Raw genomic sequence first — 15,529 nt, forward strand, 5'->3', positions numbered from 1 at the left:
GTATTTTATTTCCTGGTGTTGTTGTATGGAAGGGATCAGCTGTTCATTCAGCTCTGTAAAACCTTCTCAGTTCGGCACTTTGTTATCATGCCCAGCCCAGGTACCGTTTCCTATTCTCACTCCTTTTTTTTCTGTGCTCTGAAGTACCCTGAAATACTAGTTGGTGCATTACAAAAGCACCAAAATAAATACAATATTTGTTGCTCCTCTTGAAATTGGTAGATAGTGTAGGGCAATTTAATGTGCATAGACTGGACTGTTGTTCCATAATGCACAATGCATGCTGTAGAGGTCTTAGAATGTCATCTACTGGTCTAGAGTAATGCAATCAGTACTAGGGTCAAATTGCTGTATTCTTTAGGGCAAAGTACACGATGGTGCTCGTTTCCAAGTAGGGCTTCCTTTAGGGAGCTTGGTATTCTTCCACTGACAATATTGCATAGAAACCTGGCCTGACTATGTGAGTCTGGACCTACCCCTTTCAATAGTGCCTAGGACAGCATTCACACCCATCAATCTAGTAAACCCTATTCAGGGGGACAGAGTTTAAGGGTTTAGAGGGTGGAGGAGGGAGCGATAAGGATGGATCAGATGTGAACCATCATTAACAACAAGGGAATGCTTCCAGAACATAACACCAGCATACCAATGCTGTGTAAATTGCAACAGTTATGGTGCAATTGGATAAATGATATATTCGCACCCGGGAAAAGGCGCTCTTCCAATCAGATGACTACACATTCTCTGCCCGCAGTTTTCAGCCACCTGGGTCCTTCCCTGGGAGGTGCCATTTTTTTTTTATGTGGGGAGGCAACAGGGAGCCTCTCCCTGTTGCCTCCGTTATCCCCCCCAAAACAAAACAAATCCCTTCCCTCTCCTCTCCCTCCCTCCTCACGTAACTCCTGGACCAGAGCTTTGTGCTCCGCTCCCAGCACTCCTCCAGCTTACAACATGTAAAAGGGACATTTTCCCTATTGGGGGAGCCATCTTTTTTTTCTTGGGATATTGGCTTGGCATGAGCCGCCAATCTTCTGAGAAACAAAAAGGCAACCATTCGCACCCCGGATAAACCTTGTGGTGCGAAAGGCTTTCACCCCTGTTGTGGGGGGGCAGATAAAGCCAGTTACAGGGCACTCCCTGAGGCCTTCGCTTCTCCTGGGCATATCTAGGTTTGGTCTGGTGGGCCATTACCAGCCATGTCCACCTCCAACAGTGGGGGTGAAAGCCATAATAATCACAATCTAATGGTAGGTATGCATCATTTGGAAACACTTCTTAGCACTGATCAGTTGAAGGTTTGTGGCCTTCTCCAGGGTATTATCTGGGCACAGCAGAGAGTAATACATGGCCACCAGGATTTTGGCTTTTAACACTGGTGTGGGTGCTTCATCAAGTTAGGAAATACAGGCTGCAGCAACTTGATGAAGAAATTGTCCCTGAGGTTCACTACCACATCTCATGAAACATCATTGCAGAGGAAGAATTTACATCACCAAAACTCATAAATTCTTCTGGCAGATTCCTTGCCCTGCACTACTGCTGGAGATGGATACAGGTATCACCAGTATAGATTTGGAATTGAAACAGGTAATGGTCTGTGGGAGGCTCCTCTTTTTATTCTGTATAGGGGCGTGGATAGTATGCAGCTTGTATCATTTCACAAGTGATGGTGGTGATTCGTGTCTCAAGTGTACCAGTCAGTACCTGCTTGTACAATTTATTGAGCAAAACATTATCCACTCCCTTTCTTACTGGTCAGTCCAAACACCTTTTAAAGATGGATTTCCAGGATGAGTACATTTTGGTGTCATCAGTATCAACACTTTAACAGCATTTTCCAATGTTAGATGCCCCATAAATGGATGTATTCAGTAATTGTTTGTCTATTACATTCTTATACATTCTAAGCCACATCCTGCTTATCCATAGGGGTGAATGTCAAACACAGACTATATTTAATATTTCCTTAATCAAACCTGCAAGTTGCCTACCTACCCAGAGAAGAACTGCAGTTCTGGTGCTGTGGTTTAGTACTTTTGACTCTCCACAGAGGACAATAAGGCCCACAAATATCTATGCAGATTTTTCGGTACCCCTATAATCTGCTGTCTCCTACTCCCTGTTATCTAACATGCCACTTCATGCAACATTGCTTTAAGAACTGATGATGTTTTAGTCACATGATCATCACTGCCCAATGAAGAATAGACTAGGGTTATAAGGCGGAGAACAAGAGAAGAATATTCATGTTTTGGTGCAATCCATTGATACATTTTAATCTCTTTGGATACTTCAACATATCAGAAACACAGCAGCCCGACTGCTCATCGTCCTCTTGCCCAGAGTACTCATCATGCCTTCACTGCAGTAAGACTGAGATCCTCCTCATTGGGACACCCAGTCCCTCTTTTCCTCTATCTCTTTGGCCACCCACTATGGGCCCTCTTCCTGCTCCTTCCTCTGAGGCTAAGAACCTTTGTGTCATCTTTGACTCCACCCTCTCCTTCTCTCCTTTCATCTCGGATGTCTCTAAGAACTCAAACTATCAGCTGCACCTTCTCATAGGTATTCATGCTTTTCTCACTTTACCCCAAAAGCTCACTGTCTCCAGAGCTCTGGTCCTCTCTAGGCTGGACTATTGGAACAGCCTCTTTCTAAATCTTCCTGCCTCTACTATTCAACCTTTACAACTTATCCAGAACAGGACTGCAAGACTTGTCCTTAGCCTCAAGCCCAGGGATCATATCTCTCAAGCTCTGAAATCTCTTCACTGGCTCCCCGTTGCTGCAAGGATCATGTTCAAGACCCTCTGAACCAAACCATCCACAAAGCTTTCTGGGGGCTGGGGCTGCTCTACTTCCAACTTTCTCTTCCAAAACATCTTCCTTCTGGAGTTCTCCGCTCATTCATCTCCAACTGTCTGAGGGTCAGGCGCTTCTCCAAGCAGAGAGTTGGGGTAGTTTTATCTCCTCGGCTGGGGCCCCCCCTCTGGAATAGCCTCCCTGCCTATCTCAAACTTCAGCAGAACCACCTCTTGTTCTGGAAGCAACTCAAGACCTTTCTTTTTGCTTCCGCTTTCTCTCTTCTTCTCCCCTGCTGATGTACCTAACTGCTCCACGCACTGGTCACCTGGTCCCCCTCTGAATTCGGGACCAGTCTTCTGCATGTCTAGTTGCCCTTGCACTGCCTCTAGGCTCTCCATGGGTACTTCATCTGAAACACTACAGACCCTTATATCTTTACTTTTGAGCCATCCGCTGGCCAGAGTTAACTGCACTTCCGCCTTCCCCACCCCCTGGCACTTCTCCCCTTCCTTCTTCCCTGCATGTGCACAATCTGAATGGCACAAGGCCTACTAAGATTGTTATTTTGTGCTCCCTTTGTTTCCCCCCCTCCTTGTCTTGTCACGCCTAGAAACACTTGTGTACAGGCGCGCTATAAATGCCACATCATATCATATCACTCAGAAATCTGCACTGTCTCCGAGTTAGCCTAAGAGCAACCTTTAAACCCATGTGCATCACACACCGAGCATTATATCATACAGGGCCTGATTTTCCTTAGAACAAAATGTTCCACTTCCAGCCACCCAGAATCCTCTGATCAGGCCAGCTCTCCACCTGGCTATTACACTGAACCACTCCACCAGAGTTGGTGGCTCAGCTTTCTCTATCTTAGCGCCCACCATCTGGAACACTGTTCATCTGCACATCCATTGCTCCGAAAACTACCTCTCCTTCAGAAAAGCCCTCAAAACCTGGCTTCTTACCGCTTTATCCTGAAAACCCCACAAATACAGAGGATTTGAACTTTCTTCCCAGGCGGTGCCGGCTGCATTCGTGGCAACACTGACCTTTGTCCAAACAGCTGACGGTGCCGACTGTGCTTGTGGTGGCCCGGTCCCCATACACTCTCATACACCTATCACGACCCTGCCCTTGCTTAAGTGCAATTAGCTTACTGAGAAAAACCCACATATGTAAGGTCACAGGATTTATGAATGGCTGCACCATGCATGTACAAAAAATCAGCTAATCAAAACAATAGTAGTAGAAGTAGAGTGGTGTGATAGAACCAATGCCACTACCACTGCAATCATACACCAGACTCACCTAGAAGAACTTTGAAGAACAACTCATGCACCTGTGGCAATTAGGTGGAGCACAGACTGTTGAAGGTGCTCATTTTTATCACAACTGCAAGAACCAACAGAGGAAGCTAAATATCTGAGAGGGTGCCCTAAAATCAAAGCACCATAAATGGCGGCGAGGTATGTATAATACCACTCCACTGGCCACAAACATGGCTAACCACACACAACAGTAAACAGCAAGGACTACGACAAAAGGTAGGTCTTGCTGTTCACATAACTTGTCTACCTACTTACAACAGACTATGCTTCAACACCACTGACAGCAGAATGCAGAGCAGACCTACGATATATTCGGGCACGCTGAACACAAGGCGGGTCTATCACTGACGCCAGACCGACTCTTCTCAGCACCCTTCTGCCTGCCTGACCGCATGGGTTGCTTTTCTACCTGAGCCTAGCCAACCCTGCTGAGACTTTTTCGGACAAATGAACACACGCATCATAACAGTGCCCCAGGACGTCCAAAACTCTGGACTTTGGTCCTCTGAGGACGTTCCCACTAACAACATATTCAAACTATAATAATGGTAAAACTGGCGTTATACAGATGACAAGTACAATACAATAGAAATAGATATACAATAGCATACCAATTTTGCACTAGTTTTGTAGAGACCCAGAGCATAGGCACTAGACATGATTCGAACAAGGAGGGATAAAACCTGTGCAAAAATGTAGGAGAACAACATATGTTGTGTAGAAGCTGCAAAGCATAAGAAGCAAGTCGTTTGATCACTTAGATTTCTTTTGAGTATTCAGGACAGTGCCCCAATATCCTTCCAGGTAAATGATCCCAACATAGTTGTTCTATTTTGATCTTAAAAACGTAATTTTATCAGAATCTGACACTGTTGTTTGTTTGTTTGTTTATTGATTTATATAACGCACTGAACCCGGAGGTATCTAAGCGCATTTACACAAAGTTACAAGTATACTTTTGGCATGAGTTACAATAGATACAGTTGCTTTACACATAAAGTACAATACAGGTGCAGAAGACTGGTTCTTCTAGCTTCATAATATTTTGTAAAACTTATTTTTCCGGATAATCAAGAGTCTGATTCACCCTACAGTAAAAACGTTGTTTTGGGATGGCTGGTAGCACACACAGCGAACATGAATAATGATTAGCTTACAGGCCTCTTGCTCTGTTTACCAACAGTCCAACATCTGGTATCTTAGCTATCATGGCCGAAAATGTTATCTGGTATTTCCTAAGCTAACATTGCCAGGACCTGTGCCCTTTAGTACAGAGTTCTGATTGAGTGCCAGATAGCAGAGTGCCTACTGTATAGATGGAAACTTTCTTGAGCTGTGTGATGAATCACACAATTGAATTTAATTTACGATTTCTCTGAAAACATGGAGAACACGCTGTTTATGGGAATTATACTTAAGAATAATGTTATTAAATACGGATTCCTTTAGATCATGAAAAGTAATCTGATGTGTCATTTTCCTGATTGTACTATTCAATTTTATGAAATTGAAATCTATTCCTGTTAGGGAAATGATGGATCAAATGTTCATGGTTGAGAAATAAATGCTTCTTACTAATTGGATTGACCCAAAGCTCCTCCTATTGAAGCTGTTTCGCCTCAAGTAGGTATTAGCCATTTCTACATACTTAAGATCACTCCTAAAATTCTAGCAGAATGTTTCATGAGTGATAAGTTCGACCTCTTTTTTGTTCTTTATAAATTGATATAATATAGTATTTGCACATTACATTTACATTTACTGGTGCAGATGCAATTGGCACTAGGACACACATGCCCAAATCGAAAACATGAAAACTTTTCATTGAATTCATTTTTTCACCATGGCAATCAGTTACATAATCCTAGCACTAGCATTAAGTGTAATAATGCGTTGACAACATATGTTTTAGGCACCTAGGCACAGGCTAGGACTAGCTTATAGGGCGATAGGCCCGTGGCTGAACCAAAAACACAAAATGCTTGTATGGGACAGTTTTTTGGGTCAAAGTGGGGCACTTTTTGGCCAATGTGAGCCAGTTTGATGAGTTACTTCACCATGCTGCTAATAGTTTTGACCAGTGTTTCTGAATAATTCCTTAAAATGTACAAGTTGCATCAAAATTGATTAAAAAAACTCCCCCTTGGGTACTATTGAAACAGCATCACAAAAGGAATGAATTCCCATTTGCAACTCTGGGCAGCTTTTTCGTTGGTGCCCGAGACAATTCCAAGCCCCAGTCCAACCCTGCCTGGGCATTTTTAGCCCTAGCGATAATTGCACTTGTGCAAATGCAAAGTTTCTGTAATATGGTCCATAGTGTGGAAATCTCTTCTTTTCCACCCCAAAGGACCTGAAAAATGTAGGTGCACTTATAAAGAAGTGCAATTGGTATTGGTATACATATATTTTGTGTAAAACTTGTTTATGTATCACTTTTCACAGGTCGTTTAAAAGTAGTTTAAAAGGTTAGTAGGTTACACCTGCACATTTTTTTTTTGATTTAGTTGATACACAACTTTTCAAATATATACAACAATACACAATTATACAAAAGCAGCAGAAAGAAGAAAAGGGAATAAAATACCAAGGGTACAAAAGATAAACATATTATACACAAACAATGAATACAAACAAAATATTTTACATTTCTTATACCTTGCTGATGATTTGAATACAATATCAAAAGAAAAAAAAAATACGGGATAAAATGACCAAACAAAACACCTCTCATGAACCAATGGGAACCCATACAAAATTAATTTGAGGCGACTACAACAGGCAAAACCATTCTTAAGTATTGGACAATAGCGATCTGTACTTTTTCTCTTGAGGCAGAACACATAATTTGCCATTTGTAGTCAGTGCATGTGTGAAAGTATCTTTCTCTCACCAACATTAAAGACGGACAATCCACTAGCAGATGTTGCAGAGTTTCTTTTTGCTGTACATTAATGCAATATCTGCAGTAGTTTTGTTCCTGCGGGATCAGTTTCCGTCTAGATAATACATCTCTCGTATCCCATAGATTAAATCTAAACCGTTGGAATTCGGATCGTATAGCTGGAGATGGACATTTCAGCAGGTACTGAGCAATGATACCATAAGGCTTGAGATCAAACACCCAAACATTGAAATCTTTATAGAGCGAGCACTTCGCTAAAGTCCCCGCCCAATCGGCGCAATAGAATTTTACTTTAGCGCGGTCAGGGTTCTGGAGTAACAGCTCTATTGTTACATTTGCCTCACTCATATGGTTAAATACACACTTCAGCCATTTCCTTGGGTATGTATTACATGATTTTAGCAAGGCCGAGGCTAAGACCTCTAGAATTGTCCCACTATTTATACCCAGCAGGCACTTCCGTAGCAGGGCACACTGTCTCCACCTTGCCTGTGCATACAAAGACACCAACCCCAACTCATATCACACCAAAGCGATTGGGGCCACTTTACGTAAGCCTAAGATAGCCTTCCAATACTTGGCCTCTAAGGCCTCCCAAGGTGAGCCTTTGTCTAACACCATTCTCTCCACACCATACAATACAATCAGAATTTACCACATTTTTTTATGATGATTCTGGACTGTAAGGTCAATTGGAGTAACTTAATCTGTACCATTGCTCCTATGTCACCCTTGGATTGCCTGTTTGAGATTTCTATCCCCAAATATTTGTATTCCGGCACCTTTTCCAACTTGATGTCTTGTATCGACCATGTGTGTGTAAGGGGGGGGGGCTCCTTTTACTTCCCCACTTGGGGGGAAAGGCAATTACTTGTGATTTACTGACATTAATTACCAATCTATTTTCACGGGCGTATTCCCCAAGCCTTACAAGCAACCGCTGTAGACCTTGTGGTGTCTGGGACAAGAGAACGAGGTCGTCTGCGTACAACAAATATGGGATCTGCTAGGCCCCAAGCCTTGGCGGATCACCATTACAATGCAAAAATTCATTTCCAAGATCTAAAATTAAATAGTTAAACAAGAATGCAGCCAACGCACAGCCCTGTTTCAAGCCACGTGATGTTTCAATTTCTGGAGACAGCTTCCCATCTAAGCTCATACGAACCCGCATTGATGTATTAGAGTGGAACAAGATGATCAGGGACAGTAGGGATATCGGGCACTCATACGCTCATACGTTTGTTTATGTATCACTTTTCACAGGTCGTTTAAAAGTAGTTTAAAAGGTTAGTAGGTTAAACCTGCACATTCTTCACCAGAAATTTTCTTGATGTGTACATCCATCTCTACATATGAAACACAAAAAACAGGATGCTTAACAATTATTATTATTATTGCACTATGTCTTGATGCATCCATGAAATAATAAAACGATAACAAATAAAAAAATAAAAATAACTCTCTGTCCAATGAATGCTTAATGACTAATAAGCCCTTCTCCTACATGTTTTCATGTCAAAACCAATAAGGGGCAGAAACCTTGCCCTGGTGTAAGTGCAATTTTGCACATTATATCCCAAGGGAGTGATGTGGCATTCCCCCATTGGCCATGTTCTGGGCCATACGTGCTGATATGGGTCTGAAAGCTCGTATGGCCTGGAAATTGGCCTAAACATAGTTTCCGCATTATTCCCACTGGTGAGAGTACACAACACCCATCACGGCACTCCCTCTCATCTCAGCACCCACAGAGAGAGCATTTCTCCTTCCGCGGGCCGCACCTGACAGACATGGGCCTGGCCCCACAATACTCCTACCCGCACTACTTACCTTACTGAGGCAGAAACAGCCTGGTCTCTTCCCCTTGACCCCTACCGCCGCTTCAATATCTTGCCGGGGGTGCATCCAACACGTGCGGCCCGTTTCCTTTATAAGCCCTGCCCCTTTCTGCTCATGACATTGTTAACGCGGTTGCTGGGAACTATATAGTTGCTTTACCCCCCTCCCCCTTTACTTGGGAAATAACTGCTTTACAGACCACACCCTCACGCCATACACAAAGTTATGGGCTCATAGACCATGTGTAATGCCCTTGCTGAGCTTGGGCCTTTAACATGCTCTTCAAGGCCCATAACACATGGTACAGACCTCAGGCTAGGTCTGCAACGCTTAAGTATTAGCACTAGGGCAAAAATTACACCAGTGCAAAAACATATTCTTTCAACTTTCTGCAAGCGCTCACTACACATCTTAAATTCACAGATTTCTCACTGGCCCTTTCATTTTGAGGGTGTTATACAGATAGTACACACACAGAGTCATTAAATTGGTTATCCGTTGAAGTGCGTCCGTATTCACTGTGACAACATTGAAACAAATCTTTGTATTTATAAAACTTCACCTGGTGCCTTTGCAAAATGCAATTGTTAACGAGATGTTGGGTGTTCCTGTAAAGCAATGCTCATATAAACTGGGAAAAAAATGGCATCTTATTGCACTTCTGGCATGGTTTTCCACAAGAAGAACATTTAGAATGTGGTACCCTTTTGATCTTCCCTAGTAAGCACATATTTATCGATGAAGTAATTGAAGCACTTAATGCCAGCAGCACATGAGAGTTCAACGAACCAAATGTGAGATCCTCAAAATGCAATCGAAGCATCAATTTCATTTTAAAGTTAGGTGGCCAGCTCTTACCATAAGAGGTTCCAAGAAAGTGTAGAGCTCAAATACTTGGCTGTTCATAATGGTTGTCAATAGTCCTGAGTGAACCAGTTCAGCCGAATCACCACATTTTGGGGGTTTATGTTCCGTGAAATGTTTATAATTTTTCCAGAGATTTGGCTACGGAAATCTGAGGGTCAATGATGGGTACGAATGAAATCCCTGAAAGTGCAGGCAGTTTACTGCTTTGCCCCAAAAGACTTTCCAGCTTGTTACAATGCCCTACTATCCTCTTGAATGTCCCTGCAGGGAAGTGGGGCTTGTTAATCTTTGGTAGCATACATAGAGACAGGAAGTATTCTTGAGGTGCTTTGGGTAAGGGAGAAATGGGGAGGACTGGCATAGGCTGAGCGGTGTATATATAGGTGCTTTTTGGAGCTCCAGGGAGACTCATTTGTAACCCCAAAAGAATCCAGTGAACATTTGCAGTAAAGTGAACTATTGGCGCTGTGTCCTACAAGTTTCTGTTTTTACTTTTGGGGACGTTTGTCAACGTTTGTTAGTTGTTTGCAGCGCTGGTCATTGGACTGGACTTTCCCGGATCCGAGATTTGGGAACACATTTCTCCCCCGGTCCAAGAAACCTATTTGCGCATATTAATATTACTGATCTGCTCTTGTTCCCATCATCGCGAATCAAACTTGCATCACCAGGACTAAAAGTGACTTAAAAACTTTTACACTTTTAAAATTCCTGTCAGACTTGTATTTTGCAGAAAATATTCAAGAACAGCTTTGTACAGTTAAGCGATGTGCACCTTTTTGAATCTGCAAGCCCATGGCTGCTGGGATCCCACAGTTAATCATGTCCATTTCCAGCACTGCTTATTTGGGTTCAAGAAATTGCATACTGTTTCCATCTCGGTTTAGTCTCTTTCAGATGCTGATGCATTTACTCCAAGTTCCAGGATGATTCAATGCTTCTTCTTTCAGTCTCATTTCGAAGTGAAGCTAGGAACTTAAATGTTAATTTCGATTGCTGAAAGTGCTTTCTTTCAGTCTCTTTCTGAATTGGCTTTAGTATCTTTGTGTCTAAGTTCGAGAATAAGCACAAGTGGAGGAGGCGCTAAACAGTCATGTGGTCAGAAATGTGGACCAAATCTACCGGTAACTGCCTGTATTCTCTTCTGGACAATTTTACCTCTTCCCCAGTCCATCATTTTAGTTTTATTCAGTCCAGAGCCCTGGTCCCACAATTAAATTCTCCTTCCCTCCACCAATTAAATCCTAGACCCATTTTTGCCTGCACAACTGCAATGTGAAATGTGTTTATCAGTGACAACGTCATGAGGACCAGTCCTTAGATGGTGATTTTGCAAATTCCTTGGATTTCGATGGAAATACTGGTCATTCTGGTTATTCTGTAATTGCTGGAGAAACTGGCCATCTCCCAGCGTAATCTCCACACTGAATCTGTTGGCTGTCTTCACGACCATCCGTCTGGCTTCAGTGCTGCCAGAAGCACGCAAACTGCTCTCCTGAACATCCGTGAAGACCTCCTCTCTAGCCTTGACTCTAAAACCCTGTGTCCTCATCTTGCTTGATCTCTCTTCTGCCTTTGACACTGTCAACCATGCCATCCTGCTAAAGTGTCTCCGTGATAACCAAGGTATGACCGGTCAGGCCCAGGCATGGCTGACTTCCTTCCTCACTGACCTCATTTTCAGGCTACCTTCGGCCACCTCTTCCCCATCCCTCATCTCTGACTGTCTGTCTGCTATCCATGAGTGGTGTGCCACCAATTACCTCTGCCTTCATGGTAGTAAGACTGAGATTCTCCTCATCAGCACACCAACTCCCTCCTTTCCTGAAGCTCTCTGGCCAGCCTCTCTTGACCCTCATCTGGCTCCCACCTGCAAGGCTAAGAACCTGGGGGTCATCTTCGACTCCACACTCTCTTTCTCTCCTCACATCTCGGACATCTCTAAGAAGTCACACTACCAGCTGCACCTCCTCAGAGGTATTCTTCCTTTCCTCTCCTTCCCCCAGAAGCTCACTGTCTCCAGAGCTCTGGTTCTTTCTAGGCAGGACTATTGCAACAGCCTCTTTCTAAATATGCCTGCTTCTACTCTCCGCCTTCTGCAACTCATCCACAACAGGACTGCGAGACTTGTCCTTGGCCTCAAGCCCAGGGATCGTACCTCTCCAGGACTGAAATCTCTGCACTGGCTCCCAGTGGCTGTGAGGATTAAGTTCAAAACCCTCTGCATCATCCACAAGGCCTTCTGGGGCCTGAGGCCACAATACCTTCAACTCTCTCTTCCTAAATATCTTCCCTATCGAGGGCTTCACTCATCCACCTCCAACTCCCTCAGGGTCAGTTGCTTCTCCAAGCAACGAGTTGGCGGTAGATCTGTCTCTTCGGCTGGGTCTCCCTCTGGAAAAGCCTCCCCGCCTCCCTGAAACTTGAAGAGATCCATCTTCAGTTCCGGAAGCACCTAAAAACCTTCCTCTTTGCTTCTGCTTTTTCTCTCCCTCTCCACTGCTGAAGTGCTGGCTGTTACTGAGTCTGCCCGGGTTACCTGGCTACCCATCTGATCTCAGGACCAAACCCTGCCAGTTGCACCCTTGCGCTGCCTTCCTGGCAACCCCTGCACCTGGGGACTGTTCTCTGTATCCCTGCAGTCCCCAAACTAGCACGTTTCTGCACTTGCCACCAGCTGGCCGTTCTTTATTTATTTTATGTTATTATTTTATTATCCCATGTACTGCACTTTTCCCTCCCCCCATCACCCGCACTTTTCTTTTTCCCCCTCCCCTGGCACTTGCGCGATCTCAATGACACCTGGCCTAGTAGGATTGTTGTCTGCCTTCCCTCTGTTCTCCCTTGCCTCGTCGCGCCTTGAAACACTTGTGTATAGGCACGTTATAAATGTCATATCATATTTGATAATAAATTGAAATAGATTGAGTCCAAGGGCTTTTGATGACATTGCATTGCATATGCCAGCAATACCTGACATTTGATTTGTGTAACATAATACCTCATGTTAAAAACCTATTTATTTTCATTTGTTTGCATTACAGGTAGGAGGCTAGCTTCAGGAAATAATAGACTGCTGTATACCATATGGTATAGAGTGCTATAAAGTGGTATACTGGCAAATGTTAGATGGTTACACTTGGAAACCACCACATAAACCTGCCATTTAACAAGGTGTATATCACATAGCATCGAAGAAGGTAGTTAACATTAACCATTAATGGAAGGTTTTGCTGAAAGGAGAGTATGTGATGGAACTGGGTGAGCTCTACAGATATCCATCAGGAGGGATACCTAGTTACATGGGTTAGGAAGTATACATTGTATGTGTTGTGAATATACTGCTACATGAAGAGGAGGGTCTTGATTCGTTTTCTGATTTGCATGTGGGTGGGCTAAGCTTAATGTTGATGGGTATGAAGCTTGAAATTCTGGGGTTACCATCAGAGCATGCTTGTTTTCATTTTCTTAGTTCTTTGCTTGTTCATGCTGTGGGATGTTTTTACCCATGCATCTAAGCTCTACAATAAAACTGTGCATTACTGGCATTGAAAACATCATGATGGCCAGAACTCCCCAGAGAGTGCACAGGGAAAACATGAAGAATAGGCTGCCACCCATTTTTGCCTATGTTGTGAGCACAGGAGGGCACTGCCTAAAACCACCATTGGGCTACACACACAGTAGCCTGAAACCATTGAGAATGGCAATGTTGATTGCCAAAAGCAACCCAGAACTGTAGGTAATTCATTTTCTTAATTTCAAAAATGGATGCAATACTGGTGCTCACCACTATCAGAAAGCCGGCGTTTTAAAACCACCAGACTTTTGTGTAAAACTGAACAAATGAACCCAAACCAGGCCAAGGAAAGACTTGCTAAGAGGTGGATACAATCTAAAACTATATTCTGAAATGACTTGAAGGAAGTAATTATTTAATGTATATATAAAAAATAGCTGGGGATGTCAGCAGTTTAAGTGAATTTGGGTTTAAAACCACTAAAATCGAAATGTTTAAAATAAATGAGTGACCTACTTTTGAGTGTAACATACGTTGCAACTGTTAAATGTCATAGTTTGAACTTAGAATCAGCATTCTAGCTGCATGTGCAAAAATTGTAAGATGGATTTGAATGTAGAAAACTGGGAACTAAAGTGACATTTAGCTGAATTCTGCCTGACAACTACCCCCGGCAGGAGTTGAAATGGCTCAACAACTCTTCCCAGGCCTGGCTGCATTCTGCTGCCCCTGCCAAAAGGAGATGACACCTCTCTGATTGGATTAGGGGAGGAGCACCTGGGGTCTACAGGAAACTCAGCAAAGCACTGTCTCTGGCTCAGGCAAATGTTATATTAGGGGGGTCGTAAAATGGCTTCCTCTTGGGAGAAACTGGGAGGGGCAGTGCCTGTGAGAGCAAGCTGAGCTTGGGGGAAGTGGATAAACCAGAAATTCCACCATGTGCTTTGGAAAACCACACCCCTTTGGGGCCAGAGCATGATTTTAAAAAGATGGATAATTCATAGTGCGGACTTGTCAAAATTATATAAATAACATTATCATTCTTTTTATTTTTCTGTGCACATATTAAGAGGTGTTAGGACCCTGTGGTATGTTCTTGGGGATAGTAGCGGAAAAAAAGGTTGTTACTCCAAATGTATGCATGTTAAAAATCTGACACTTTATCATCTGAAACCCATATCCCTGGTGCACATGTGTGTAAAATCTGGAAAGGTTTAGAGGTCGTTATCTGGATGAAAAGAGGAGAATTCTGTCATAAGTGGACACGACATCGTACAAAGACAGGGATCTGATGGTTTGGTGCTACAGAAAATAGGTTAACTGGACTTATAATATTAGAAAAATGATACATAGATAAATATGTATTTGGATCAGAAATAGATTTGTGTGCAATTTGACAAGGGAGGTTCCTCTGACCATAAAACCTACAGCATCACTCTGATACTCCATTTCTTTCCCCCAATCAGGGGAGAGAGGAAAGCTTGGCCAATGATAAGTGAGAGGGGCAGGCTTAGCTAGGCCCAGGCACACACCCATTTTTAAAACACATAAAAGGAACATTGAAACCCAGGTAGAGACATTCACTTTCCACTTTCTTGCGCGACGCTTTGTCGGGAGACTCCAGACTTCAAATACACCAATCTCCAGAGACCAGAGATCCAGACATCAAATCCATCAATCTCCAGAGACCAGAAATTAACTCCAGACTTTTTTTAGCAGAGAGGCCTGAATCCACAAGCTGAATCCTCTTCAGCAGGCCTCAAAACCAACCAAACTATTCAACAGCCGGGCGAGCTGTTTGAATTCTTTGCCAAGAACTTTTGCAAGAACCTGTAGCAGTATCCAGAAAGCAGAGCTGTTTGAATTTTTGCCAGAACCAGAGACCCAGAAGGCAGAATTATCCAGAGAGATCAGACCCAGACCAGATTGCTGTGCAGTGCTGAGAGCTGACCCAGATTGCTGTGCGCGGAACCAGTACCAGAGAACCGCAGTCAATCTTGACCCGATCCGTGACAAAGTCGCATTCCTGTCCAAAATCTAGTGTGAGTATCCAGCTAGCACTGTGCTAAAACCAATCTCTTAGTTCAAAAGAATCTAATCCAAACTATTTTAGCCTATTAGAACTGCCTCCTAAAATCGTGTCATTCTGTCATCTTTAAGACTGAAAACTGTCATCTGTCATTCTCAGCTTTAAAATTTCAAATCCAAAAAACTACCTTGACTAAATCGGCCGTATCTCCGGAACCGTTTGCGGTGCGAGTTT

This window comes from Ambystoma mexicanum, chromosome 1q, assembly GCF_040938575.1.
Source record: "Ambystoma mexicanum isolate Mex_15411 chromosome 1q, UKY_AmexF1_1, whole genome shotgun sequence".
In the NCBI taxonomy this organism is placed as follows: Eukaryota; Metazoa; Chordata; class Amphibia; order Caudata; family Ambystomatidae; genus Ambystoma; species Ambystoma mexicanum.